The 26,437-nt window shown below is 54.0% G+C and overlaps 1 long non-coding RNA gene across 1 annotated transcript; it reads right to left on the minus strand.

Annotated features, from left to right (window-relative positions):
* Window positions 1–15,663: 15,663 nt before the first annotated feature.
* On the minus strand, window positions 15,664–24,927 carry LOC137207935 (uncharacterized). The gene is made up of 3 exons (XR_010935377.1): window positions 22,761–24,927; window positions 16,550–21,945; window positions 15,664–16,442 (listed from the first exon to the last, which is right to left on the minus strand). It is a non-coding gene; the product is annotated as an uncharacterized lncRNA (long non-coding RNA).
* Between the last annotated feature and the right edge of the window lie 1,510 nt (window positions 24,928–26,437).

The following is a 26,437-nucleotide window of genomic DNA, read 5'->3' on the forward strand; positions in this document are numbered from 1 at the left end:
CTGGGGCCCTTGTTAGGCTCTTTCTCCTACACAAGGCTATGTACAAGGATAATATTCAAAATATGTAATAGTGGGGAATGGACATTGGGAACCGGAGCAGGACCCTGGAGGCCCTTTCTGGGTGAGGTATAACCCATTACTTGCTAGATCCTGGGAAAAGCCAGGGGCTCCAAGAGGAGCTGGAAGTCAAGGAGGGGGGCTGAGCCCTTGGGAGACTCAGAAGACAGGGACGTAGCTATTTAGCCACCAGAGCGGAAGGGTGTCAATATTTTAACACCTGTAATAGCCTTATTGGCGCATCCTGGCTCTACATGGCCTGTCGTCTCCCAAGATGGGATGGGACACCCTTGTGAGTGACGTGGGATTTAGAGATCGTTATTTATACGATGACCCTAGGACCCAGGGGTTCTGCTCCTGGATGTATATCCCAGGGAAATTCTCAGCATGTCCACAAGGGACAAGTCTGGGGGTGCTCATGCCAACATTGTCTGTGGTGTGGGGAGCTGGAGGCAGCCCCAGTGCCGTCCCCGGGGGAGTGGGCAGGAGGGCGCAGGGGCACACAGCATGGAGGTCTGCGCAGCTGTTAGTGCTAGAGACGTGTACACAGTGACAGACGTGGATGGGTCTTTAAAACACAAAATGAAAGGAGTAAGAAACCAATGGGGGGAATTCCCTGGCAGTCCAGTGGTTAGGACTCGGTGCTTTCACTGCTGGGGCTTGGGTTCGATCCCTGGTCACCAGGGAACTAAGATCCCGCTAGCCGCAAGGCTCGGCCAAAAAAAAAAAGAAAAAAGAAACCAGTGGGGGATCTGTGGCATAATACCATTTATGTGAATTCAAAGTGCATTCAGACAGTGGTTACATGAATCTACAAGTGTTGAAACGTATAAAGCTGAACACCAAAAAAGAGTCAATGTTACTGCATGATAAATATAATAAGACAAGAGACCCCCTTCAGAGGGTTAGTTCTAGAAGGGGAGACACACTTAAAAAATTGCATTCATGCAAAATTGTCCTTATTTGCAAAAACACAAACAAAAAGATCCCTTGTCACCTCGCCCCTCCAGGAACTCCCAGGCTAATGCAGCGAACAGAGGCGGAAAAAAAAGCAACTCCCTCTGACATCATCAGGGCTGTGCAAGCATACAAGGCACTCCGGCACCTCAGATGAGGGAAGAATTTATCCTGCCTGGGGGAACCCCAGAAAGCGGCCCCTGAAAACAGATGATATGTAATTTATCTACCACGCTGCGTAAGACGAGTTCAAGGCATAATACGATCTCCCCATCAGAGAGCAGGCAATGCTTTACCCAAGAGAGTCAAGCTGGAAAGGTGGGATTTAAGGCGCCAGAGGAGGAGATATAGTTGGCTGGGGGGTCTTTCAGGCTTGGGTACTTCTTGCCTTATCAGCTGCTGGTGGCTGGGCCCCCTACCAGCCAAGCTGGGCTTGAAGCGGCCTGCTGTGCCCCCCTCCCCAAGAGGGCTGGCAGGGCTCCCCTGTGCCTGGGGAGAAAGGCGGTCTCCTTCTGCCTGCCTGGAGCCTGCTGGTTCCGCCTCCTGGACTCTCCCTCTCTTTTATCCTCCCTCCGCTTGCAATCCATCACTCATCCTGCCCTCTTTTACCTCCAAATCGTTTATTGAATTTGCCTCCTCCTCTCCAATCCCTGGCCAGCCCTCTCCTGGCCCATCACCAGTCTCCCAGGTGTCTCTCCCTACAACGCCTCCCTTCATCCTAAAGTCAGCTCTTCTCCGCTGCTCTCCCTGCTCTGCATAGCATCCAGCACCTCCAGGGTCCTCAGCTTGGTTTCTCACGGCTCCCCACCTCACTCCTTATCCTCAGACATCACTAGACCACTTGAATTCTGCCCTTTCTTTTCTCCTTGCTTTGCTCATGATGCCCTCTCCTTTTGGAATTCCTTTCCACCTCCAGTTCCCCTAGTGAACTCCTATGTACCCCTCAAGGCTCTCTCAGACCTCACCTCCTCATGGAAGCCTTCGCTGATCACCCCAGACTGCATGGCGTGCCTCCTCTGTGCTCCTGCAGCCCCCAATGTACCCTATGGTTCCCAATGAACCAAAGCTGTCTTTTTACTTCCCCGTTAGACGTTTTATGGTAAAAACAGGTGAGCTTTGGACCCAGGTTCCCTGAGTCCACTACTGGTTCTGCCTTATTGTGACAGTGGACAAATTACTTGATCGTTCTGTACCTCAGGTTTCTCATCTGTAAAATGGGGATAAAAAAGAGGACCTATCAAAAAATTAAAAAAATCAAACCCCAACCCAAAAAAGTACCTACTTCATGGGAATGTTGAGAGGAATCAATGGATCTGTGTAAGTTCTTAGCACACAGTAAAGTCTCCATAAATGTTTGCTGTTATCCTCCATCTCCGCACGCCAAGCTAAGAGTTCCCGGAGATCATATGCCTCGCACCTCCCTGGGGTCTGCTTCTTGAGTGGTCATCTGCTGGAGACCCAGCTGCTGGTGTGTTAAGAGATGCCACACAGGTGCCCACCATCGGCCAATTCTGAGCCCCAGGTCTCAGAATTGATTCTTAAATGGATTCTTTTTAGAAAATTTTTAATTTAGTTTGGAGTACAATTGATTAACAACGTTGTGTTAGCTTCAGGAGTACAGCAAAGTGACTCAGTTATACATATACATGTATCTACTCTTTTTCAAGTTCTTTCCCCATTTAGGTTATTACAGAATACTGAGCAGAGTTCCCTGTGCTATACCGTAGGTCCTTGTTGGTTATCTATTTTAAATACAGCAGTGTGTACATGTCAATCCCAAACTCCCAATCTATCCGTCCCCCGTCACCCATGCCGCCTGGTAATTAAATTCATTCTTAAATGCTTTTGACTCAGGGCCGTGAAGTGCTTATAGCTGTGGTGAAGGGGCTATCACTAGCCAGACCTCTTTTCCTGCCTCCTGGCCCGGTCCCAGGCCCCCCTCAAGCCATCTGATAGGAGCAGAGGAAGGAGTCCTTCATGGTAGGAGCTGTCTCTGGCCAGACCACCCTCGGTCCAGCAAGCTGACCCTCCTTGGTGCCCTACCCCATGCCTGGCTCCCCGGCATAGCTCCAGCGTTCCCCATGGCTACCCCAACGAGGCTCTCCTGCCTGGGTGGTCCTCAGCCTCTGTCACAAAGAAGCTTTTCTTGTCAGTGTTACTAATTAACAGAGAATGATGATGAGTGTCATTAACAGCCTCAAAACATTTGTATTATGAGCTCCTTGCTGGCTGCAAGGAGCTCATAATACAAATGAGCTCCTGTCCAGGGTTGCCCTGGATAGAGGCGGGGTGGGAGCCTTGGAGAAATCAAGCCTGAGAGGGAGCTGGCGGGAGAGGCAGGGAGGGGAGACACTGGTAAGAAGAAACGAACTTTAAAGTGGATGAATTATTTACTGCAGGAAACAATCCCGAACTCACTTACTCTCACTAGGAACATCCCAAACTGTAATCCGTGGCATTTTTCACATCTCCCTAGCGTGCTGAGTGATTTTCTTTACGACTGGATATCAGAGGCCAGGATAATCTTGTAGTAGATTGGCTTAGTATTGATCATGTGTGTCTTCCTGGGCTCCACATTCTCATCCAGGCTTGATGCTGGCGTGCCCGGCTTGGATCACACCCCAAGGCTGGACAGGGCTGGGGTCAGCCCCAGGTGGGAGCTGAGGAGGTGGTCATCTCCCTGGCGAGCATTCGGGGCCACCCTGATGGAGCCCCTTGTCCACGAGCTGAGCATCTCTGCCTGAGTCACCGCCGCCAGTTTTGGTCTCGGCCCAGGATGGTCCTAAATGAGCCCCTGATATTTTCCCATATGCTTTAGATCCATCGTGTCATTACCTCCTCTCAAGCACACTCAGGTAGATGTTATTAATCCCATCTTTCAGATAACAATAGCAGCAACTTTTTATTGACCTCCCCCCATGTCCTAGGTACTGTGCTAATACCTTTCATTTATTCTCTACATGTTTCCTTATGACAGCTCCGTTTACTGAAGAACACAGAGAGGTTACGTGGCTTGCCTGGAGTCACACAGGAAGCAGCAGAATCTGGCCCCAAGTCCTGATCTCCTCACCGCCAGCACTGGGCACACACTGACTCCTTTTGAGAGTGATGGAAGAGGAGTCATCAAGATGAAGGATATCAAGCCCACGACAAAACGGAGTAGGTGTTCGGTAGGACTTAGGTGCCGCTCTGGAGACTTCCTGAAGCTGGCGATGCTTAATCTGAAGGGCCATGTGGCTAATAGCCACGGGCAGTGTAGGGCGCATCACTCCCTCAGGGCCAGGGCTTGTCTTCAGAGCAGAGACAAAGGAAGCCCGGCTGGCTGGGGGGACACTGCTGGCCTGACACCTGACAAGACTCCCCTGCTGCAAGGATGCTTATGGTCCTGGGGGAGGGATTTCCATGGAATCAGGGAGGAGGGGAAGGAGGCTGGGAGACGAGAGCAGGGAGGCAGGGAATTCCCGGTAGCCGCAGAACTCTACAGCTGTCTGTGGCCTCTGCTTCCCTTTCAGGGAGAAAGAGGAGGAATCCAGGGACTGGGGCTCTATTCCTGACTGGGGGCCTGGGGAACTTTACGTGAGTCCCTGCTCTTCTCTGGGCCTCTGACTTTCCACCTGTAAAGTGGGATCTCTGTCCTAAGTCACGTAAAAGGACTCCTTGAGTTCCAGTTGGTTAGGTCAGCACCTGCCCTTCTGCATAGAGGTGGGGGCAGGGAAGATGGTTGGTGCCAAATCTCCCTCGGCCCCTCCCCCCTCCCCCGAATGTTGGCGCTTCAGCGTTGGAATGACCTCTGATATCATTGGTGCCAACCCACCCATTTTACAGACAGGAAAACTGACGTCCAGATCACACAGTCAGGAGCAGGAGCAGGTGTCCTGACTCCCCAGCCATGTTCCTCCTGGGTGTGCCCCATCCAGGCTGCAGAGGCAACTTGACTCGAAGGCCACCTTGCTTGGGACTGAGGGACCACAGGCACAGGGCTGGGAGTGGGGGGCAGGGAGTGGTCCCAACACTGGGGCCATGGCTCTGGCATTTGGCCCCCTTCTTCTGCGATTGTAACTGTAAATAAGGCAGCTGGGAGGACTCCCAGCATGTTAACAGGTTTAACAAGCAGTAATGTGCAACCCACACTACAAATGGATCTTTTAATAATGAATAAGCATTTATTTGACGAGTTATAACAGCTTTACCACTCTTGGGATCCTCAGAAGTCCAAAGCTCTGGCATCGACTCCTTAGACTCGTGTCCCCTCCTCATATCTTTTGTCCATTATTTTTTCCGATTGCCTGTTTTTCCCTTATTGATTGGTAAAAGTTCTGTGTATATTAAGGTTATTAACCCTTAACCTGCTATATGCAAATATTTTCTCCTACATCTGTATATCTTTTTTCCTTAGGTTGTACAGAAATTTAAACATTTTATGTAGTAACACCTGTTGTTTTTTTTTTTTTAACGTTGAGACTTCTGAGTTTTGCGAATTGTTTATGATGGATGTTCTGTTGGGGAATTGCAGGGTTAGACCAAGACACAGGCTGGGCTGGGGGTCGGGGCTAGGGGGTGAGGCTCAGCAGAATTCAAACACAAGAGCCCTGGTCCTGGATGACAGCCTTGGGCGAGTCCCCATCTCTCTTGGGCTTCAGTTGCCCCGTCCATAAAATGAAAGTGCTGAAATACACAATCTCTCAGCTGCCTGCTACCACAAATATCCCAAGATTCTATAGGAAGAAGACCTTGTAGGGAAGATGTTGCAGTGCATTCTGTGAGGGGTCCCAGCCATATTGTCTTTCATGCGTCTATCTCCCCCACCAGATCTCCAGCCCCTGTGAGAGCAGGAACTGTGTCTTTTTATTGTGGTGTCCTTAGCGCCTTGCAGAAGGCTGCCTGCCCTGCCCTTGGGAGAAATTCTCCCAACTGAACTGTTGGTCATACCTGGAAGTGGATCCTGGCTTCATTTCACACCTCTGTCTAGTGGGTAAGAGAGTGGGCTGCCTGAGTTTAGACATTGACTCTCGTTTGCTGGCTGTGTGACCTTAGGCAAGTGACTTCACCTCTCTGAGCATCTGTTTCCTCATCTGTAAAACTGGGACAAAACGTTCCAGAGGCGTCATTCAGCTTGCATGAATAATTGATCCAGGAGAAAGAAACACACATGTGTTTCTTGTGTCCCTGAACATAGTAGGCATTCAATAAATGTCAGACCTCTCCCGTATCTCCGTTGCTGACGACAGTGCATTACCTCTTGAGCTGCTAAAAAATGTTTGGTGAGTGTCTAAGTTTGGGATCTTGCAGAAAGAGACCCAAAGGAAAGCATTCAAGGTCAAGTAGTTGATTGGGGAGGTCATCTCAGAAAACACGAGCAGGAGGGTGGGCAAGTGAGGGGGGAAGGGAGACAGCCAATGAGGTGGGATGGTCAAGCCCATTACCACTGCGGAGTGGAGCCTAACCCCACTGGGGAATTCTGGGAGCCAGCATAGAGCTCATACTTCAGAGTTAAGAGCTACTCCGTGGACATTGTCCCATGGCTCTTCCAGTCTGCCATCTGGGCAGCAAACTGGCTCCGAAGGCCAGAGCAAATCTCAGGTAAAGAGGTTCAGGTGTTGGCAGTTGGAAGTCAGGCAGGTGTGCACGGAAATGCTGAGAGCCAGGGAATAGAAGTGGGGTCCCGGCACTTGTTCTGGAAGGGCAGGTGACCATGTCCCAAGTAGGCTGGCCCCACGGTGTTTAAGGGAAGGATGGAGGGCAGAAGAGTGTTTACCAGGACCTGGTTCTTCATCGCTCTCCCCTCCGGGCGCCACCTGCAATCGATAGCTGGTACCAAAGGGCAGAAGTGTCACCTCTCAATAAGATGAAATCTATGTCTCAGGCCGGGTGGAGGCCACAAGAAGATTTATCAAGGCCCTGGCAAAGTTACATTTGGACGGGGACACAGCAAGAGCACCTCCAGAGGGCGGTCTCTTTGCATTTATTCGGGTAGGTTCCTGCCAGCGTGGCTGGACTAAAAAGGGCTGCCAGGGTCAGCCATCCAGCTGGCCTCCTGCAGGAGGGACGCCTGGATGGACAGATGCGGGCACACAGGGCAAAAGGAGAATGGAAAAAGAACCGTCCCCCTGGCTGGAGCAGGGAAGCCACCAGGAGCCCTAGAGTTGAGTCCTGGCCCTGCCACTCGCTTGTTGCAACCCTGGGCCTTAGTTTCCCTATCTGACACATAGGGCCTAGAACTTGATGCTTCCAGCACTGACAATCTCTGAGACTGTGGAGCAGGCAAAGCTCTTTCCCACGTGCTTCTCAGTCTCGGGAGGCTGATGTGAATTCATGGAAATGAATTCATGATGGAAGTGATGGCTAGCTTTGATCCTGCACCTACTGTGGGTCAGGCACTGTGATAAGTGCTTTGTTTTTTTAACAGTTCCTGTGATACAAACACCCCATAAGGTAGGCACTATTATTATCTCCATTTTTGTCATTGAACTGAGAAGTAAAGTATCACACAGTGAGTCTGGGGCCAAGTAGAGATGTCAACCCAGGTCCCCTGGTTCCCAGCCCAGGGCTCCTTCCACTGGAGTCCTGTTCTCCGGCCCTGGTTGCAGGGCCTCCGTCGCTGGAATTTCCGAGTCCTGACTCCCCCTGCGTGGGGAAGCGTGCTGTGAAGAGCTCAGCTTCTGGATTCAGACAAACTTGGTCTGAATCCCAGCTCAACCAGGTCCTCACCATGAGACCTTGCACAGAGTACTTCACAAGAGCCTCTGGTTTTTTGTCTGTAAAATGGGTGAGTGAGTGGCATGGCTTATGGGACTGGCTTAAAGACGAGATGAGGTAACTCGTGTAAAGGACCTCATTCTAGGGTCACTAGGGACCAGGATCCAGTGGAGTTTGGCGCTCTCACCTCTTCATCCTTCCACTCTGGACCTGCAGAGGGGTGTGATTTGCCTCTGGGTTTCATCTGGGAATGAATTTGTGCTCAGGAGGTGAGGCCCTCCCTCCAACTCAGCTCTTGTGTGGGACAAGGGGCCTGAGCAGGCGTAGAGAATACTAGGATTGAGACCTGAGTCCAGGGAAGGAGAGAGGTAGGATAGATGGAGGGAGAGCAGGTGCTGGGCACATGGACCCCTGCCCTACCTCAGACACTGGCACTGAATATACCATGTGAAAACCCAGCCTTCTACCCTGGAAATGCCAGCCCTGAACCCTGGGAGGGAATGAAAGGGAGCCTTCATGAGAGTGACATAATCCTAAAGCTAAAAGCAGCTGTGGACCAGACCTCCATTTCCCCATCTGCAAAATGGGCACAGGGAGCACCCTCCTCCCCAACCCCGGTTTATTTAGGTGTAACTGGGCTTTTAAACTTGGGACTCCAGGCATGTGACAAACATGAAATGCTCATTGTGGGTACTATCCAGATTCTGGGGAGGTTACTGAATGCCTCTGTTTATTCGTCTGTACAATGGAACATACTTAGCGCACTGGGCTATTGTTGAGACTGGAGGCGTGCTGTCATACAGAGCACTTTGAACAGGGCCTGGTACCTAGGAAATGCTGTGTAAGTGATGGTTGTTGTTGCTGCGGTTGTTATTATTGTCATCATCATCATCATCACCTCAGATGAGGGGCAGAAGCTTGCTCAAGGCCACACAGCAGTCGGGATATAACCAGGGGTCTGGACTCCAGGATCGCAGCCACCCACGTTGAGTCCAGCTCCAGCATCCCTCCCCAAGTTGGAGCTGCCCCGTCTCCCTCCCACACCTTCCCTCGCCCAGGAGTGAGAGGAAGTCCAAATCCAATTAGTCTGGGAGCCTCCTGCAGAGCGTCACCCCTTTAATATAGCTGGAGAAGCTGCAGAGATAAATGGGAAATTAGAATTCTGCCGGGGTCCCTGAGACCGCCCAGCGGCCTGCCCTGAGCTGGGGCTGCAGCAATTCTCCTGGGGACGGAGGAGCTGCCTGAGCCTTAAAGGAGGGGCTGCCCGAGCCTTAAAGGAGGGGCTGCCCCTGAGAGGTGCTGGTGTGGGCCCAGTTCACACTGGCCTCTCAGCTGGCCTGCCAGCATCTCCCACTCCCTCCCCTCCGCCACTGACGGAAATAACTGCTCCCCTCATGATTCCCCCTCCCCTCCTCCTCGAGCCCCCTCCCTTCCCAGGGCCTAAGGGCAGTGTTTGGGGGGAGCGGGGCAGGGCATCAGGCCAGGGTCTGACCCTCAGTTCCTGGTGCACCCTTCCCCTTCTCCCACCTCCTCAGCCCTAAGGAAACCCCATCCTTCCCTGCTTTCCATGGTGTGGACCCTGGGAGGGAGAAGCTGGCGCCTGGGCCACAACTGCCTCTGGGGCTGAGGCCTCCGCTGGGCTGGGGGCTCAGTCATCTTTGGGGCTGGACCAGGCCTGGGGGGACTGCTCTAGTCACCCTCAAGAAAGGGTGGTCTGTGACAGGGGCTCCTCCTGAGGGTCCCACAAATGCGGCATCCGCAGCCTCCCTCTCTAGAGGAGTGGGGGTTGTCACAGGAAGTCCCTGATCACCACCACTGTCTCCCCGTGGGCTTCTACAGCTCCCTGCCTCGTGCAGGCCTCAGTTTCCCCTTCTGTACAGTGGGGAAGGGGTTGACGTCCAGTGGAGACCTCAGATCGGGGCCTGGACACCTGAGGCCCAGATCCTGGGCAGCAATCGGGGGCCCCCCCCATCAACCCAGCTCCACCCCTGCCTCCCCAACTCCCCCCTCGGGGGACGCGTTTGCTGCTGGGAAAGTTAATCCATCACCATTTAAAGGCTCCGTCCCTCCCTGGCAGTAAATTACCTGCTTTGCACTTTGTAGCGACAACTTAACGCATTAATTTATTGTGCTCTGTCTTTAACAGACATCATTATCGTATTGCCAGCCAGGATTCTGTAAATGGGAGGGACAAGGGAGAAAGAGGCCGATTCTTGTCCCCAAAGTCACCTCGATTTATTAACTTTGGGGCCTTGCAATTGGCCAGGCCTGGGAGGCCCAGGTGAGCAGGGAAGCTAGGAGGACCAGGAAAGTCTGGGAAGCGAGTCTTGAGGCCAGTGGGGGCTTCTACGGGGGGACCTCCTGGGAGAGAAGGACTGGCTGGGCACAGAGGGACTTCCTTGTCGTGTGACTTTGGACAAGTCCACTCCATCCCCGGGCCTTGGTTTCCCCACCTGTAAAATGGGGCTTGGATTAAGAGGTGTCTGGAGTTGATAATGCATGAACTTGAGATCCAACAACACATTCTGAAAAAAAGATGTGTGTGGGGGGGGGGCGGTGTTTGTGTGGAGGGGGAGTGGGCTGAGTGGGGGAAGGTCTGGGACCACATGATCCTGGGATGCAGTCCTCCCCCTGCTGGGCTCCCTGGCCCCTGTGACTGCCTACCCGAAGGCAGTCTGCACCAGGCCAGTGATGGGTGGATACATGGGGGAGGGGGAGATGGGAGGGGGTGAGCAGGGGCTGAGGAGAGAGGGATGGATGTGAGAGAGGGGACCACAACCTGGCTGCAGGCCAAGGTGCCAGTGAACGAGAGAGTCCTATACTTTCAGGCTCTAGATGGAGATGCTATCTTGGGAAGGGGGAGTCAGACCAGCTCAGCTGGGAGGCGGCAACATTTAGCTTCCGGCTTGCCATCAGGCCTGGGGGCTGGGCTGGTAGGTACCATGGGGGCTATAGAGGGTAATATACTGGGTCCCAGCCCCCTGCCCAGGCAGCACCTGGAGCCAGGCCCGCCCTCCGCTCGGCCCCACCCTGCTTACCTCGTGCCTGGGGCTGGCTGTGGTGAGCGCCCGCCTGATTGCACAGCTGACTGCCCCTGGCCACCCGCGGCCGTTCCCCACCACCTGCAGCCGGGGCTCTGCCAGGAACTCACTGGGGCTGCTTCCAAGCACCCATGGGCTCCAGCCCAGGGTTCTGCCCCGGTCACCAGAGCCCTGCCCCGGGCCAGCAGGAAGGAGAGGGCCCCGGCCCTCCAGCTGGGTGCAGGGGCAGGTGGAGAAGTGAGAAGTGAGGGGCGCACCCTCCTCTGTGCTGACGTCCCACGCTACCCTCTCTTCTCCCATCTCTTCCTTGTTTCGACCTCTGGCGCGTGGCCCCCCAGGGGCGTGGGGTCCCTGCCCACCCCACTTTCCCCTCTACCTTTGCTTCTCTGTCTCTGTCTCTGGGTCTCTACCGGCAGGGCCTCCAGAGGTGCGGGCTGGAGTGTGGAAAGAACCAGGAGCCCAGGGAAGGGGCGGGGACGGGCGGCGGGGGAGGGGGGAGGCAATTTCATTTCCAGAGTTGGTCCTGTCAATTCAGGTCGTGGTGTGATAAGAAAGTCATTTCTGTGATGGGTTTCTAATCCACACCCTCCTGCCTCTGCATCGCTGCATCCCGAGGCTCCCGGCTCCCTCTGCCCAGGACCAGAGGCTGGAAAGGACCCCTGTTCCCCAACACAGAGGGGCCGTGCTCACTGAACCAGGCTGAGGAGCATCCGCATGGCTGGGGCGAGGGCCTAGAGAGACTTTTGTGGGCAAAAGGAGCAAACCCAGAAGGCACGGGGATTCCCAGTCACCTAGGATGAAAAATCCCTCAGATGCCTCCACGATTCACATGGGCGTGCGCAGTTGTGATCTAACTTGGGCCCCACAGCAGCCCTTGAGATAGTAGGGGTCACCCCCATTCTGCAGATGGGGAGACTGAGGCTCGGAGAGGTTTGATGATTTGCACAGTGAGATGGGTAGAAATAAGTGCAAGTTGAAGTGTGCAGGGTGTGAGCTGGCTGCCCGATCTGCTGAGGGGGTGGGAAAAGTTGGGACATGAGAGGGAGGGGGAGGGGCAGGGAGTCGGGGTGGGCGGGGGAGAGGTGTGTGCTGGGAACTGGATCCACCTGGGCCGGCTAGGTAGATGCGGGAGGCGGTAGGGACTTGCCATCCTCTGCAATCTCAGGTGCCAGTCTCAGACCTTAAGGGGAGCAGCGCAATGGGCCCCCAGCCAGGCAGGAAGCCCCAGGGTAGCTCAGGACCACCGGAGTGGACTCAGGAGCGGAGTGGACTCAGGAGCGGACCCAGGAGTGGGTTACTCCTGGCTGGGCAAGTAGCCTGTGAGATGGAGAACAGGGAGAGATGGGAAGAGGGAGGAAGATGGTTGCAGAGAGCCAGGTGAGCCTGGGGCATGGTCGGAGGCAGAGCAGGAGCCCTGGGCGGAGCCACCCCTGCCACACCCTCAACCCTTCAAGAGACACCTCCACCCTGACATCACCCTGACATCAAGTCCTGACATCAAAGGCATCTCTCACCTCTCCCAGGGGGCCTGGTTGGGAACCCAGGCTTCCCCCAGTTTCCTTCACAGACCCCTGGAAGCTTCCTGGGGCCCAGGGGGCAGGGACTCCAGCTAGACTAGGGCTGAGTGGCTGAGCTGGGTCCTTCTTCCTTCCCTGGCCAGGAGAACGGTCAGGGAGGCCCAGGGCTGGGCCAGACTTTCATGCTTGATTCCCAGTGGCCCAGGGGAGCAGAGGTAGAGGGAGTGCAGCTGGACTGGACCCTTCCTCTGCTCGATCCCCACTCCCGGCCGCTCCCACCCGCACTCGGGGCTTTAATGGGAGGAGATGTGGCTGGGATCTCCTATCCACTCCCCCTAGGAGGTCTGATGGAGAATTGGCAAGGGATACAAAGCAAGGAAGCATCCTTAATCCTGTTTGTCTCCCTCTGCCTGCCCCCCTCCCCCAGCTGACTCCAGAAGGGCTATTGAGAGAGAGGAAGCAGGGCTATAAAGTTGGGTAGGATCCTTCATCCTCTTAGACCTGCCCCTGGCTGGCCCGAATTCCATGGGGTGGGGTGGGGGGCGAGGTGCCAGAGGCCAGGCTGGGCCCACCAGGCTGTGGGAGGCTCAGCAGAACAGCTGGGGGTCGCGCAGAGCCGTGGGTGGCGCAAGTGGGGACTTGCTTTAGCTGGCAAGCTAATCTCATTTGGTTGCTGCAGCCTGCACAAGCCGGCCTGCATGCTAAGTGGCCGGAGGAGACAGCAGCCTCCGGACTCAGGACAGGCCCGGGAGAGGGGACCGGACACCGTGCGCAGCCAGGCGAATCCAGAGGCCAGCCCTGACTTGGACGAGGAGCCACGCTGGCTCCCTAGGACAATGTGTCCTATGCTGTCAGAGGTTCCTCCCTGTAGGGGGACCTGCCCGAAGCTTGGGAGCACCAGGGTCATCCAGCTCCTCTCTCAATTCTCCGTCCTCACTCCACGTAGCCCTCCTCCTTTGGGGTCCCAGGCGTGGGGTTCCTGCAGATCCGTGAGCGTGTGCCCCTGGGCAGGAGACATCTGGAGAGCGAGCTGGTCCTGCTCTGCAGGGAATTGTGAGGGAGAGAGGAGTGGGGAGGGGCTGGGGAGGCCCTGGAAGGGAGGAGGAGTGGGAGGGAGACTTGAGCCTCCGGGCCCTGCTCTGTAACCCCACTGATCTGCACCTCCAGCGGCTTATTTGGAGGGAGGACCAGTGAGTTTCAGAAAGGACACGGGCTGCTAAAAGATGACTGTGGCCAGAGCTCTTGTGAAATGCTCCGCATCCATCTTTAGCTCAGATGGAGAGGGAAAGAAGCCGCAGGGATGTGGGGCTTGGGTTGGTGTCAGACTGGGATTCAGGGTCTCCTGACTGCAACCCGCACTCCTGGCCCTGGCTGCCACCCCTTAGGCTGCCCGCACCCTCAGCCCCTGAGAGAATCCTGGAATTGCACAGGTAGCTCCAGCCTTTGGGCAAAGATCTGTGGCTCCTACACGGTGTACCGACTGCATCTCAGCGAGAGGTGGAGGGCTGTTGATGAGCACAAACCCCAGTGCTCACAGTCTTGGCGTCTGGGGGCCCTTTATGGAGTGCTCTGTGACTCAGTTTCCCCATGTGCATGCAAGGGGCTGCTGATGAAACAAGATGATGCATGTCTTGTGTCCAGTGTAAAGGAAACCCTGTTATGACTTTTCAGCATCACACCCCGCACCCAGGAGACACCCCGCAAAATACTCAAAGCTCCACAATGCTCCATCATTGGAGTTTGATGGACCTTAAGAAAATGGCTCTGCCCTTCTCTTGCTCTGTGGCTGTGGGCAAATATCTTTACCTCTCTGAACCTCAGATTCTGCATCTGTAAAGAGGGACAAGATTGCTTACTTGACGGGAATGTTGCAAGGAGCTAAATAAGAATATAAAGATAAACATGAATCAGCAATAAATATAAATACAGACAGTGTCCGGTATGCCATAGGTGCTCAAAATACCTGTTCCCTCCTGTAGCAGCTCTGTGTCCAACACTAACCCTCACGGGGTACACGGATTGGGGTAAAGGCTTACCCAGGACCCAGGGCTGGAACAAAGGTCTCTGACACTGTGGGGAGAACACGGGAGATGAAACCTCTGGCCCTCACATTTGCCACCTGTGAAAAGAGAGGGCTGGACTGATCTCTGGCTTCCAGCTTGGCTCTGTGCTCTCAGGGCCCACAGTTGGGGTCAATGTCAAGCCCATAGGTCTCCAGGCCCATCTTTTCTAATTCACCCAGACCACCTTCCTTTCAGTCATTGGGGGTCCACAGAAGACTCTCTTTGAAAGAGTTTCAGGGACTGCTAAGGCTCAGGTATGTGAAAGCCCCTGACTTGTTTATGTTCAAATGTCCTGGCAGCTCAGGACATCCGGGACGGAGATGGCTCTCCACACCCCTGCCCATGAAGACCCTCCTCATCCCTGCCTGGGTCACGGTTGGCTCACCTGCCCGGCAGGGGGTGACTGGACAGGAGAAGTGACCCCACCCCATCCCCAGCCAGCTGGAGCCCGAGGCCTTGGATGCCGGCTCCGTTGGCAGTTAAAGTCCCCTTGGTTGTCTAATTTAATCACAGCTGTGTGCACAGTGACTCTATAAATAATTTTTAGTGCGACGTAACCATTATTTCACTAATTGCTTCACGCGCACCCCTGGCCTGTGCAATAAATTAAAGTTTGCTGAGTCAGCATCTTTGGCCGACGCTACTTTGGAGCTTGGGAAGTGCAGCCCAACAACTGGGCTTTCCCACCCAGCCTCAACCCAGCACCCTAAGGGGAGGGTGCAGTTCCCACGAAGGGGACCAGGGTGGAAGGAGTGAAGAGGAATGAGGAGAAAGAGGCTAGTAAGCGTTGCCATGTACAGTTGCACAGGTTGTAACCTACACAAGGATAGTTGGCCAAGGAAGCAAGTTGCGGCTAAAATTCAGTCCGTGCAATGCTTTATCCGTCCATGTGCCCTCACGTGGAATTCTGCGGATCCAGGAGAAGGAGGCACCTTTCTGTAATCTGTACAAAGGCACTGCATGGACAAGTAGACCTAAATAACACCCACCCAGCAGGCTGTCAGGGCCGTCCCTGTCAGAGGGGAAGCAAAGTGGCACATGCCCTAAGGACGCCTCTCATATGCGTGGAGACCTGGATTGTAGGTCTGATGCTGAGTAACCTTGGGCAAGTCACGTCCCCTCTCCTGGGTTATAATGTTTCCACAGTTTACCAAGTGCTAATCGCATCTAAGGCTTGGCTTCAAACCCAAGTAACTGGCTCTAGACACTGTGCTCTTTCCGCTGCCCTGTTCCTAATTCCCAAGTTAGTAGGCGTGGCTTGAAAAAAAACTGTTCACGTGGTTAAGCACGTTTGGGAAGCATCGTGTTAAACAGGGTTCTTTTCTGCAGGACTTTCCAGGGTGTGCCAAAGCAGTGTGACTCTCAGAGAGGGTGGGAGATGTGTAGCTTTTCTGAACGCATCTGGCTATGGAAACCTTTATTTTAGGACTCTTGTTCAGGCTGGGATCCTGGTGCAAATCTCTGGACTTTTATTTATGTATTTATTTTTGGCCGTGCTGCACAGCTTGCAGGAGCTTAGTTCCCCGACTAAGGATCGAACCTGCCCTGGAAGCAGGACCACCAGGGAATTCCCAGTATCTGGGCTTATTAACGAGTGGATTTCATCCCTGAGGGCAGAGAAGTCTTCTATTCCTGGCCTGCTCACTGCCCAAGGTGGGCACACAAAGCCATGACTCTGAACTCAGGGTGCATCCCGATCTGCGTCTCTGAGCAGAACTGGGTCTTCCCTGTGATTGGTGCAGCCTCGGAAAAGGTCTCTGTGTCCTGAGCCACCAGGCTCCAAGTTCCTCGAGGGCGGAAGTCGTGTCTGCCCATTTACCGCCTTATTGCTGGAGCTTAGCTCAGGGACTGTCTGTTGAGTGGATGAATACCTAAGCGGCTGATCTGAAAAGAGACGGGAGTTGAGATGCCTGGCTTCGTGTCCATCCCGGAATCTCACCGGCTGTGTGACATTTGAGCAGATTGCTTCCCTGAGACCAACGCCGCTTGAGCTCTTGTGTCCCCGTTTGTCAAATGTGGATCAAACTCTCAGTCCTGTTCATCCTGAGGTGCTGAAGCGAGGCTCCAATGAAATGATGGATGGGAAAGAGTGCTTTCGAAAGTGTAGACCTCTTGACAAAAAAGCAGGGGCTTATTACCATTGTCTGTCTCATCCTCAACCGGCACAGGGCTGGGGCTGTGATCACGTATTCAGCGGCCCTGCTGATTGAGCGCTTACCTCCACACAGCATCCGCGTCCAGTAATCCTCACCGCACCATGAGAGGAAGGTACCATCCTTGTTTTCTGAATGAGAAAACTGAGGTTCAGAGAGGTGATGCGCCTTACCCAAAGTCACACAGCTGGATTTGAACCCAGATCTGTTTGACTCCAGAACTTGCTTTTTCTCTCCACTACTGACTTGTTTCCTCTGGTAACCTTCCGCCATCCTCCCCCTCCCTTTATGGGCAGGGTGATAAAGTGGATTGTTAAGGAATACTAGCAGTAGAGGGGTTAACAGTGACAAAGGCAACGGTTGTGCACCTGGCATTGAGCTGGCTGCTTTAGATCCATCACTTTCCCCATTGAATCCTCACCCCACCCCATTCCGAGATGTGGAGAGGGAGGTGTGGGGCATATATGTGACCTGTCCAACTGTGTGCAATTAAGGAACAAGTGGCCGAAGGCCGGCTGATTCCGGAAGTTTGGTCTTTCCCTGGATTTTCAGGTTGCTCTACAATCCCTGGTTCTGAATAGCCAGCCACGGTCTGGGAGCGGTGACCCTTCAACAGCTTGACCCCAGGGTCTGACACACCAGGACCCCCGCCCCGCAGTGGCTGCCTTGGGACCTCTTCTCACCCGCCCACCCCCGTGCCTGCCTCCTCAGCCCCGTGGGCCCTGTCCCGTTGTCTAGCACATCCTTATTGCCCGGGAAACACTGAGAAACCATGGCTTCTCCAGGGTTCCTGTTTAATATCTGGGGTGGGGGGGGGACGGCAGGAGGAGGCAGGAAGGCAGGGGGTGAAGTGGCTGCCGACATTCACGAACGATGCTAAGTGGTTGATGCCCAAGCCTCCCTCAGAAAGCTGCCTCTGGAAGGCGGCCTCGGCCATCTCTCACCTCCCCAGTCATCCCAACTGTCAGCCCAGCTGCCATGGGACAGTGATCTCTCCGAGGCCCTGCCTCCCTCCCAGGGTGAGTCCATCACTGCCGGTCACAGCCATGCTCCTGAGTGTGGCATTCAAGGCCCCCCAGATCTGCCTCCAGCCTCCCTGTCTCTCCAGCCTCATCCCTTGCTTGTTCATTTATTTAAAAATATATACTTGTTGATTACTTACGTGCCTGGCAGTGTTCTAGGTTCTGAAGATACAGCAGAGAACAGAAGAGATAAAATCCCTGCCCTCTTGGGCGGAACTGACAGTAAACAAGTTAACAGATAAATGTGTAATGTCAGGCAGAGAAAGGGGCTTTCAAGAAAACCAAAACCCAAACCAACCAGACTCCTCCGAGGGAGCTACAGACAGAGCACGGGGGGGGGGGTCAGTGAAATCAAAGGGCGAAAATTTACATTTTTATTTCACTAAATTCACTGAAATATAGCATTTCTCCTCAATTGAAAGTGTTGGCAACACACTGTGTAGTATTGGCAATGCCTGTGACTGTCACCAGCAGAAATCAGATCTTTCCTATTACATTACAGTGGTTGCAGACGTTTCAAAATATCATTGACACTCATCACTGCCTCAAGTTCGTGGGAGTTAATAGAGGTGCTGCTAGATCTTGTTATCTAATGCGTTAATACAGATGCACCTATAGTGCTGTATCACACATTTGTTTTGTAAATATTTTGAAAACAGCATTTCAATATAATCGGCTTCCTTTGTAATTCTACATATCTTCTATGTATTTAAAAACATTATTCTGGGAAGGGGTCCATAGGCTTCTCCAGAGGCCCAGGGGTCCGTGGCCCCAAATGGGTTAAGTCCTGGAGTAGAGAGTGATGGCGAGGAGAGGCGGGTAGGTAGAAGAGGGGTGGGGCTGGGGGGACGGTCTCTGGGGTAGTGATATATGAGTGGCAACCTGAAGGAGGCAGAGAAGCTGCCAAGGGAAGGATCGGACTGAAATTCACTCCGGGCCTCGGGGGCAAGAGAAGGGCTCCGCAGTGGGAGGGGGTGCGGATGGAGCAAAGTGACTGATGGTGGGAGAGGACGGGGAGCGCAGGGGCCATGTCAAGGAAGGCCGTGAGGGCCTGGGTGAGGACCTGGGGTTTCATTCCAAGTCAGGCTGCTGCTGGGAGTTAAGCAGGGAGCCATGCATTCTGATTTATGGACGCAGGGGTCACTGTGGATGCTGGGCAGGAAATGGAGCGCTGAGCATGGGGTCAGAGAGGGAGTGGGGAGACCAGGGGCCAGGCTGCTGCAGTCCCCCAGGTGATGACGGTGGCCAGGACGAGGGGCACGAGAAGTGGGACTATTCGGAGATTTTTGAGGCGAGAGTCCACAGGATGTAGGTCGAATGTGCCGTGAGCTTTCATGCCTCTGTGCTTTAGTTTATGCTCTTTTCTGGGATGTGCCTTCCTGCTGTGTCCATTCCCGGGGCCCAGAGTCTCCACCCTGGGCAGGGGTGGCAGGGGCTGTGAGTCGCCTACTCTATCCAGCTCCCTCTTCTTCCTTGCTAATAGATCCCCAACATTATCTGGGGGAGTAACATGCCCATCTTAAAAGCCACACATCCCAGCCTCCTTTGCTGCTAAGGGTTGCCGTGGACATATGATTAGAAGTCATTTGGTGGGGCCTCCAGGAACAGGTTTCCTATAGGAAGTGGAAGCATCCTTTTGCCCCTCTTCTTCCTCCCTGTAACTTGGATATGATGGTTGGAGCCCCCTCCCCCAACAGTTCTGAGACCATGAGAGAAAGGTCAAGGACATCACAGTGACCTCAACTCTGGTATCCTTGAGGGCTGAACCCCTATAAACTTCTCATCACGAGGAAAAGAAAACCTTTATGGACTCAAACCATTGTAGTTGGATCCCTGTTATTCGCAGTTGAATAAGACTCCTCCCTGATACAAGCACAGTCCAACTGCCTATTAAATGTCTCCATCTGAAGAACACGGACCCTCAGACCAAACGTGTCTGATGCTGGGCCTCCATCTTTCTCTCAAGGAACTCCCTGTTGGGGAACCCAGACATCTGGGTGAAAAGGGAACTCACAGTACAAGAGCGGCACCCATCCATCCATCTACCCATCCATCCATCCATGCATCACCTGTTTGTGTGTTCATCTATCAGACAAACTTTTATCAAGCATCTACCATAGACTGGGCCCTGTGCTAGACACAGGAGCTAGAGATGTGACTAATATATTTTATTTGATGCCCATCTGCTTCTATATGAGTGGAATATCTCTGGAAGGATACATCGGAAGCTGGAAACCATGGCTGTCCCCATACAAGGAGACTGCGCAGCAGGAGACATGGGTATTCATTCCTTTTAAACTTTGAATTTTGCATCATGTGTATGTATTCACTATGTAAACATGTTCTAATTAAAAATATATGTACATCTCATCTGGATTTTCAGAATTTGCCTTGCTCCTGAAAGGATTTGCGGCAGCTTACAAGAATACACAGAGATGAATAGATGCGGCTCTGCTGTCAGGGAGCTGACAGTCTCGTGGGGAAGAGAGGCGAGTAAACAATTCTGAAACAGTGTCGCGAGACGGGTAGAGGGGCACGGGGTGCCACTTACACTGTCTCCAAGGATCCCGGCGGCTGCACTCAGCCATGGCCCCCCAGGAATGACCTGGCACAAGGTCACCTTTGTCTCGCCCCTGGTTGGGCTTGAGGACCAAGATGCCCACCTCTGGATTACATGGCCAGGACTCCCCCCACCCCCACCCCGATCAAGTTTAGGCACTTCTGTGAGCTGACCCCTAAGTCACGGAGCCACACTTGTGTCCATATCCCAGGTCGGGTGCCGGAAAGGCAGCCCATGGTGGGGCAGCAGGGATTCTCCTTGCCGGCCTGTTGCTTGTGCATTTATTCCACGAGCCCCCTGGGCCTGGGGGTGAGCGCACAGACTATGGAGGGACCTTGCCTCCAGGATCCTGATGGCCAGCATGGCCAGGACCCCTCCCACAGCCCCGGACCTGGAAGTGGGGTTGGGGGCTGAGGGAGGGCAGGGGCTGGGATTGCACGGCCAGCCGGGCCAGGGGAGAGATTGAGTGAGAGACCAGTCTGGACGCTTGGAGAACTCGGGTCTTTTCAGAGCAACCCTCTGGCGTAGAGCAAGAATCACTTTCAACAATAAGTTGCTTCTCTCTCCCCCCTCGGCTGTTGCCCAGGCAACGCCAGAGTGCTCAACAAGCGCTTAGTTTTTTAAGAAACCAAATCTCCCTCCCTTTGGTCAGCTACCGCCAGGAAGATGAAGAGGTGGCGAAGGCGCCCCTCGCGGCCCATTGTGTGGGAACCCGGGTCAGCCGCCTGCAGCAGTGACATTTAAATCTGATGCAACATATTATAGATGAACCTGGAGCCGTACTCCTCAATCCCCACCCCAGACTTTTTGCCCATGTGTGGCTCTAGCAGTTTGGGGGAGGGGGAGGTCACAGCAGAGAAGCCGACCTTTACCTGCAAGGCAGTTCACAGCTGGCATGGGTTTTGGGAAGGCCATCTGTCCCCAACCCTCTGCATCACCTGTCCCAGGAAAACCCCCGTCAGGCCAGAGACCATCACATCCACGGGGGCAGTGTTTCACCCCCAGAGGCTCTCTGAAAATCCCTGCCTTTGAGTGGCCTTCGCGGAGAGCACCAGAAGCTCACCTGTTTCATATCTTCCTGCTTGACGGCAGATGGACGCCCATCATCTCCAGGGTTCCTCCAACAACCCGGGGCGGGGGAGGTTTTTTGTTATCCCAGGTGCAGAGAGTGCTCAAAGAAGGCTACGAGGTGTCAGGCACTTTGGAACAGAAATCCTTACGACCATGCAAGGAGGTAGGTGCTACCAGGAGCCCATTTTGCCCGAAGTGGAAACTGAGGCTGCAGGGGCCGATGTGACAGCTAGCAGGTATGGCAGGGTTTGGACCCAGTGCTCCAGTGTCTCAGCCCAGACTGCCTTGGTGAGGCTCTGTATTGCATGCAGGGACAGAAGGGCACATCTTTCCTGGCTCCTGGGACTTGGCCAATGTGCTTTTCTGGAGAAGAGATCGGCTCCCCATTTTACCTCCATGGAAGGAAAGTGATGAGCTTTGCCAACGTGAAGTTCTGGGTCAAGAGTCCTTGAACAAGCCAAAGCGTGGATTGAAAACCTCACTTTGCTCATCTGTATAATGGCAGCGCAGCTGTGAAGAAGACAGTAATAGCAGCGACCCCTAGAGAGAACTTACTATGTGTTCAGCAGGGTTCCAAGTACTTCACATCTATTACTTCATTTAACCATCACAATTACTCCAGACACAGGGAGTATTACATCTCCATTTTCACATGAAGAAATGGAGACCCAGGGAGGCGGAGTCACTGTCCCAAAGACAGAGCTGAACGTTAGAATGAGTCAACATAAACCGGGGGGACAGGCCCTGGCACACAGTAGGTTCAAAGCAGGTGCTGGCTTTCATTTCCCAGGAAGATAAAGAGGGGTTTCTGTCGCCAGGGAAACAAAACATGGGAGAAAGTTAAATTTAGAAAAGCCAAACCAGGTTAGAACAAGCCCCTTATGCAGCTCAGCTGCAAATTCAGGACGGGAAATTGGCTTCAGCCACAACAAAAACCTTGCCCAGGAAGCCTGACACTGGTGAAATGAGAAAGGCTGCGTGGGGGAGGGAGGCCTGCGGCTCAGAGACGGGAGTGTCTGAGACGGGCTCCTCTCCGCCTGGGAGTCCCACACCTGGGACAGGTGGCCCTGCCCTGGACGCGAGTCCCTGGGGGCCGTGCTGAGTCCCCGGCAGTGACAAGGAACGCAGGCCGATGACAACTGCCACGGTGCGGGATCACATCTCCCAGCTGATCCTTCGCCACACCCTCCTTGAGCCCTTTCTCTCGGAGGAAACCAGAGGATGTTCATCTGCCCCTTCTCACCTCCACCGGAGAAGGTCCCTGTCCCCTACTCTCCCCCCCAGCCCCCCCATTATTTAGCATTGCTAAATGGAGAGCCAGGAGATGCAGCGACGGGAGTGGGTAACGAACTCCCGCTGGCTTCTTTCACGAGATCACTGCCTTAATTTACAAGGCCTGAGTGAGGCTCATTTCCCCAGTGTGCACTGAATAATTAACTATTAATAAAAGCATTACTGAGTTAACCACGGGGGCATGTTTGATTCATGGGGTAGCCCCAGAACGGGATGGAGGCTCTGGCTCAGTGGGGATTCCTCCCAGAGCAAAACACGGCCAGGGGGATGCTGCACCCCCCTCCACCCCGCCATCCCCCGCCAGACCCTTGGTCCCCCGCCCCCACTAACCAGAGGGGCTGAATCCCAGGAGGCAGGTGAGACTGTGCGCATTCCAACGGAGGGCGGCAGAGCAGAGAAGTGGAAAACAGGGCACTGGGAGGCGTGAGTCTGCAGAGAGGGCTCCTGGCTGCGCTTGGGAGCCAGGGGGGTGAGTGACCTTGGGCAAGTCACCTGGCCCCTGGAGCCCATTTCTCCTCTGGAAAGTGGGGCGGCTGGCAACACTGACCTCTCAGGAGTGGACTGCAGGAGCAAAGAAGGATGGGAAAGGAGGTGGTAGATAACCAGATGCTTTTCACTTGTGTGAGATTATCTTTAGGACCTCCCCCTCCCCCCACCTGGAGACTGGGGCAATTGTTAAGTGTTAGTGGGGGGAGGGGAGATACCTGCTTGTTCAAGAAGCGATTCCCATCAGGATACCTCCTTGGAACCTGTGGGCTTTTCAAAGGCGAAAACGTCCACTACCCCTCCTCTTACCCAAGTGCACCTGTGGCCAGCCACGGTGAACTAATCCCTACGGTGCTGAAACACACCATCCCCATGTTCGCTCATACCTGGGTCTTTGCGTCTGCTCTTGCCCCTGTCTGGTATGCCTATCTCCTTTTGTCTGCCTGGCCAGTCCTATTCAGTCTTCAAGTCTCACTTCAAACGGGTCAGCTGCCCCTGGGAATCTTTGCTCTCCTGCCCCAGGCAGAACTGGTTGCTCCCTTCTCTCTGCCTCCCATGCATTCTTCTACGTGGCAACCATCCATCCACCCATCCATCCACCCACTCATATTCACTGAGCACCAATAGTGTGCATCTCTGATCATGTTTTGAAGTTTTGGACAAGTCTGGCTTTCCCTAGACTAGTGGTTCTTAATCTTTTGGGGGTCAAGGAACCCTCCCCCAGTAAAATGATATATTTTTGCAAGTGCCAGATGTGCCAGATGCTGCTTCCCTCTTCAGGGATCCCTGGTCGTCGCTGAAGCCAGACTGTGGACCCTATGTGTGCTGGATGCTGTGATGGGCTGTTCAGATCGCCCCATTGGGTATGAAAGACTTACTACCCCAGCGTGGCTGGAAGGCAGCCCTCAGCTGTCAGCCCTCTTTGGAGATTGTCTTGATTGGAAGAAAACATGCCTCCTTCCAGGGTAGGCCCAATTCCAAGACAGATCAATGTGGAAGTGCAAAGGCCTGAATTTCTCACCCCAACTTGGGACAACTCTGAAGGGTCATCCCAGCTCCAAAGTTCCCCACGGGGTTGACTGAGGCCTTTGTCGGAACTGCCTCGAAGCTCGACTTCTCCCTCTGCCGAGACCTGCCTCCTTTGCCTCCCTTCCACAGGTGTTTTTCCCAAGACCATATTCTAAACATCTTACACTTTAATCTTTACCTCTGAGTATGTTTCCCAGGGGACCCATTAGACTTAAAAGCCCTGCAGAAGTTCCTTGAGGACAGCAACAGCGTCTTCAGGCCTACTGTACCTCCAGCAGCTCTCACTGGGCAGGGCGTGTTGTAGATGCTTCAGAAACATTTACTGAATGCATTTGAATGCATTTGCTCCTGCTTCTCTGTTCTGTCCCTCTGTTGTCCCAGCAGGAGAGTTCTCATCAGACATCCAGGAGAAAAAGATGAACCCTTTGGCAGGATGCCAGCAGGACCAGGGCTGTGGGCCCGCTTCTGGGTACCTAACCATGGGAACAGAGGTCAAGCTAACTGGTTACTACAGAGCAAGGTCAAAGGGGCCTGGCTGATGTCGGTGCTGTGTGGTTAGGGTGGAGGCTCAAGGGGATGGCTGGGAGGCTGGAGGTGGCAGGGATGGGTGGTGGTGAGGGACAGACTTTTCTTGTAGAGCAAATCATTTAGAAGTTAGACTGGTCCCCAGAACCCAGAAAAACCCTCACTTTAGTTTCCACTATTGGAAACTCCTTCATGAAACAAATATATATGAAGTGTCCACCGTCCCAGGCATTGCAGCAGGGACGGTGACCTCAAAAGGCCAGGACCCCAATGCTTGCTCCTCTCACTTGCTTTGTCTCCCAGGCAAGTTACCTCACCTCCCCATTGCTGGCTGACATTTGCTGAATGGTTATTACTATGTGCCCGGTATGTGCTAACTGCTTTATAGACACGATTCCACTTCACCTTCTCAACGGCTTCGTTAGGAGATATATATATATATATATATATATATATATATATATATAGTCATTCCATCTTTATAAAAAAGGACACAGGTTCAGGCGGGTCAGCGACATGCCCAAGACGCACAGCTCACCTCCGGGCCAAGGGGAGATGTGAACCCAGGTCCAGTGGAGTGCTGAGGCTGTGTTCTTAGGCACTATTGTGCTTAACGTCTACAAGCTTCGTTTCCACAGCTATGAAATAGGTACAAGCAATTCCTACGGCACTGGGTTGTTAGCGATTACATAACCGATGTGAGAGGCCCAGGAGGTGCCCAGTGAACGTCCACTCTGTTCTCCTCCCCATTTCCTTCGTCCCCTGCGCCTCAACGCTTCCCTGGGCTGGAAGGAATGATGGCCCCATTTGCCGTCTCTCCAAGGACAAATGTCTCTATCCCAGGGCCGGTGGTGTCTGGCACACAGCCAGCGCTCACTGAATGCTGTCGACCCAAATGGATGATCTGGGCTCTCTGGACAGCAAGGTGGGGATCCCACTCGGTCCGTCACTAGTGCCTGATGTAGCGGGCTGTGGCCGGTACCACGAAGGCAATTCTCTTGGTGTCACGTAACTGCTCTCAAGCCACTGGAATGCTGAGGTTTTTCTCAGCAGAACGGAGCAGAAACAGATGGAGGTGGTCCCCTGAGCCCTCCTGACAGAGGAGGTACCAGAATTAGGATGAAGGTATTCTAGGTCCAGCGTGATGTCTCAACTTTCTCCCACGGGCAAACCCCAGCTTGTTCTCACCCCCACCACGCCCCCCGACTGCAGACATGCTCATATACTGGGGGCATTAACCTTCCCTCCACTGGAGGCCCCTGGGAGAGACGGTGGGCATGTAAGCACTTAAAACTCAAACCTGGAGGTCAGCACCTCCTCCCTGCCCCCCTCCTCAGCAGAAGCCCTGGAGCTGGAGGCTTCGTGGGGACAGATGCCACAGCCTTGGAGAGACAAGTCACATCCTCAGCTTCCTTCAACCTGTGCAAGCACTGAGTTGCCATGGCGACACTGCAGCCCTGAGACGCAATGGCTGCAGACAGCATGGGTGCTTCCAGGGCTCAAAGCTGGGGGTGACTCTGTCTGGCCCTGGAGGCCAGGCGATTGGGCAGGCTGGGTGGGGGAGGAGGAGAGGGAGCCCTCCTCCAGGCTTGACTGGTAATTGCTGCTAAGTGAGGGGCTGTCATTGAACCCAACGTGCAGGTAGTGGGGCCCCCCCGCTCTGCACCCTATAATTACTGCACCAGACAACACCTTGCTCCCTGTGCGAGGAGAGGGAGATGGGGGGGAGAGCAGGCAGGAAGCTCTCATCCACCTGAGCCAGCGGGGCTCTGGCAGCCTCTCCCCACTGCCGGAGCATCCTGCACCCCAAGCAGCCTCTGGCAGGGGCAGGGAGGACCCCGGCTCCTTCCGCCTGCTGGCTCTCCCCAGGTCATCCGGTGTAGAACGCAAGCTTCCTTTAATCCTAGCCTCTGAGCTTGCAGCATCCAAGGGGGGCAGAGGTGCAGGAACCAGGTAAGACACCGCCT

The sequence above is a fragment of the Pseudorca crassidens genome, chromosome 15 (assembly GCF_039906515.1).
Source record: "Pseudorca crassidens isolate mPseCra1 chromosome 15, mPseCra1.hap1, whole genome shotgun sequence".
In the NCBI taxonomy this organism is placed as follows: Eukaryota; Metazoa; Chordata; class Mammalia; order Artiodactyla; family Delphinidae; genus Pseudorca; species Pseudorca crassidens.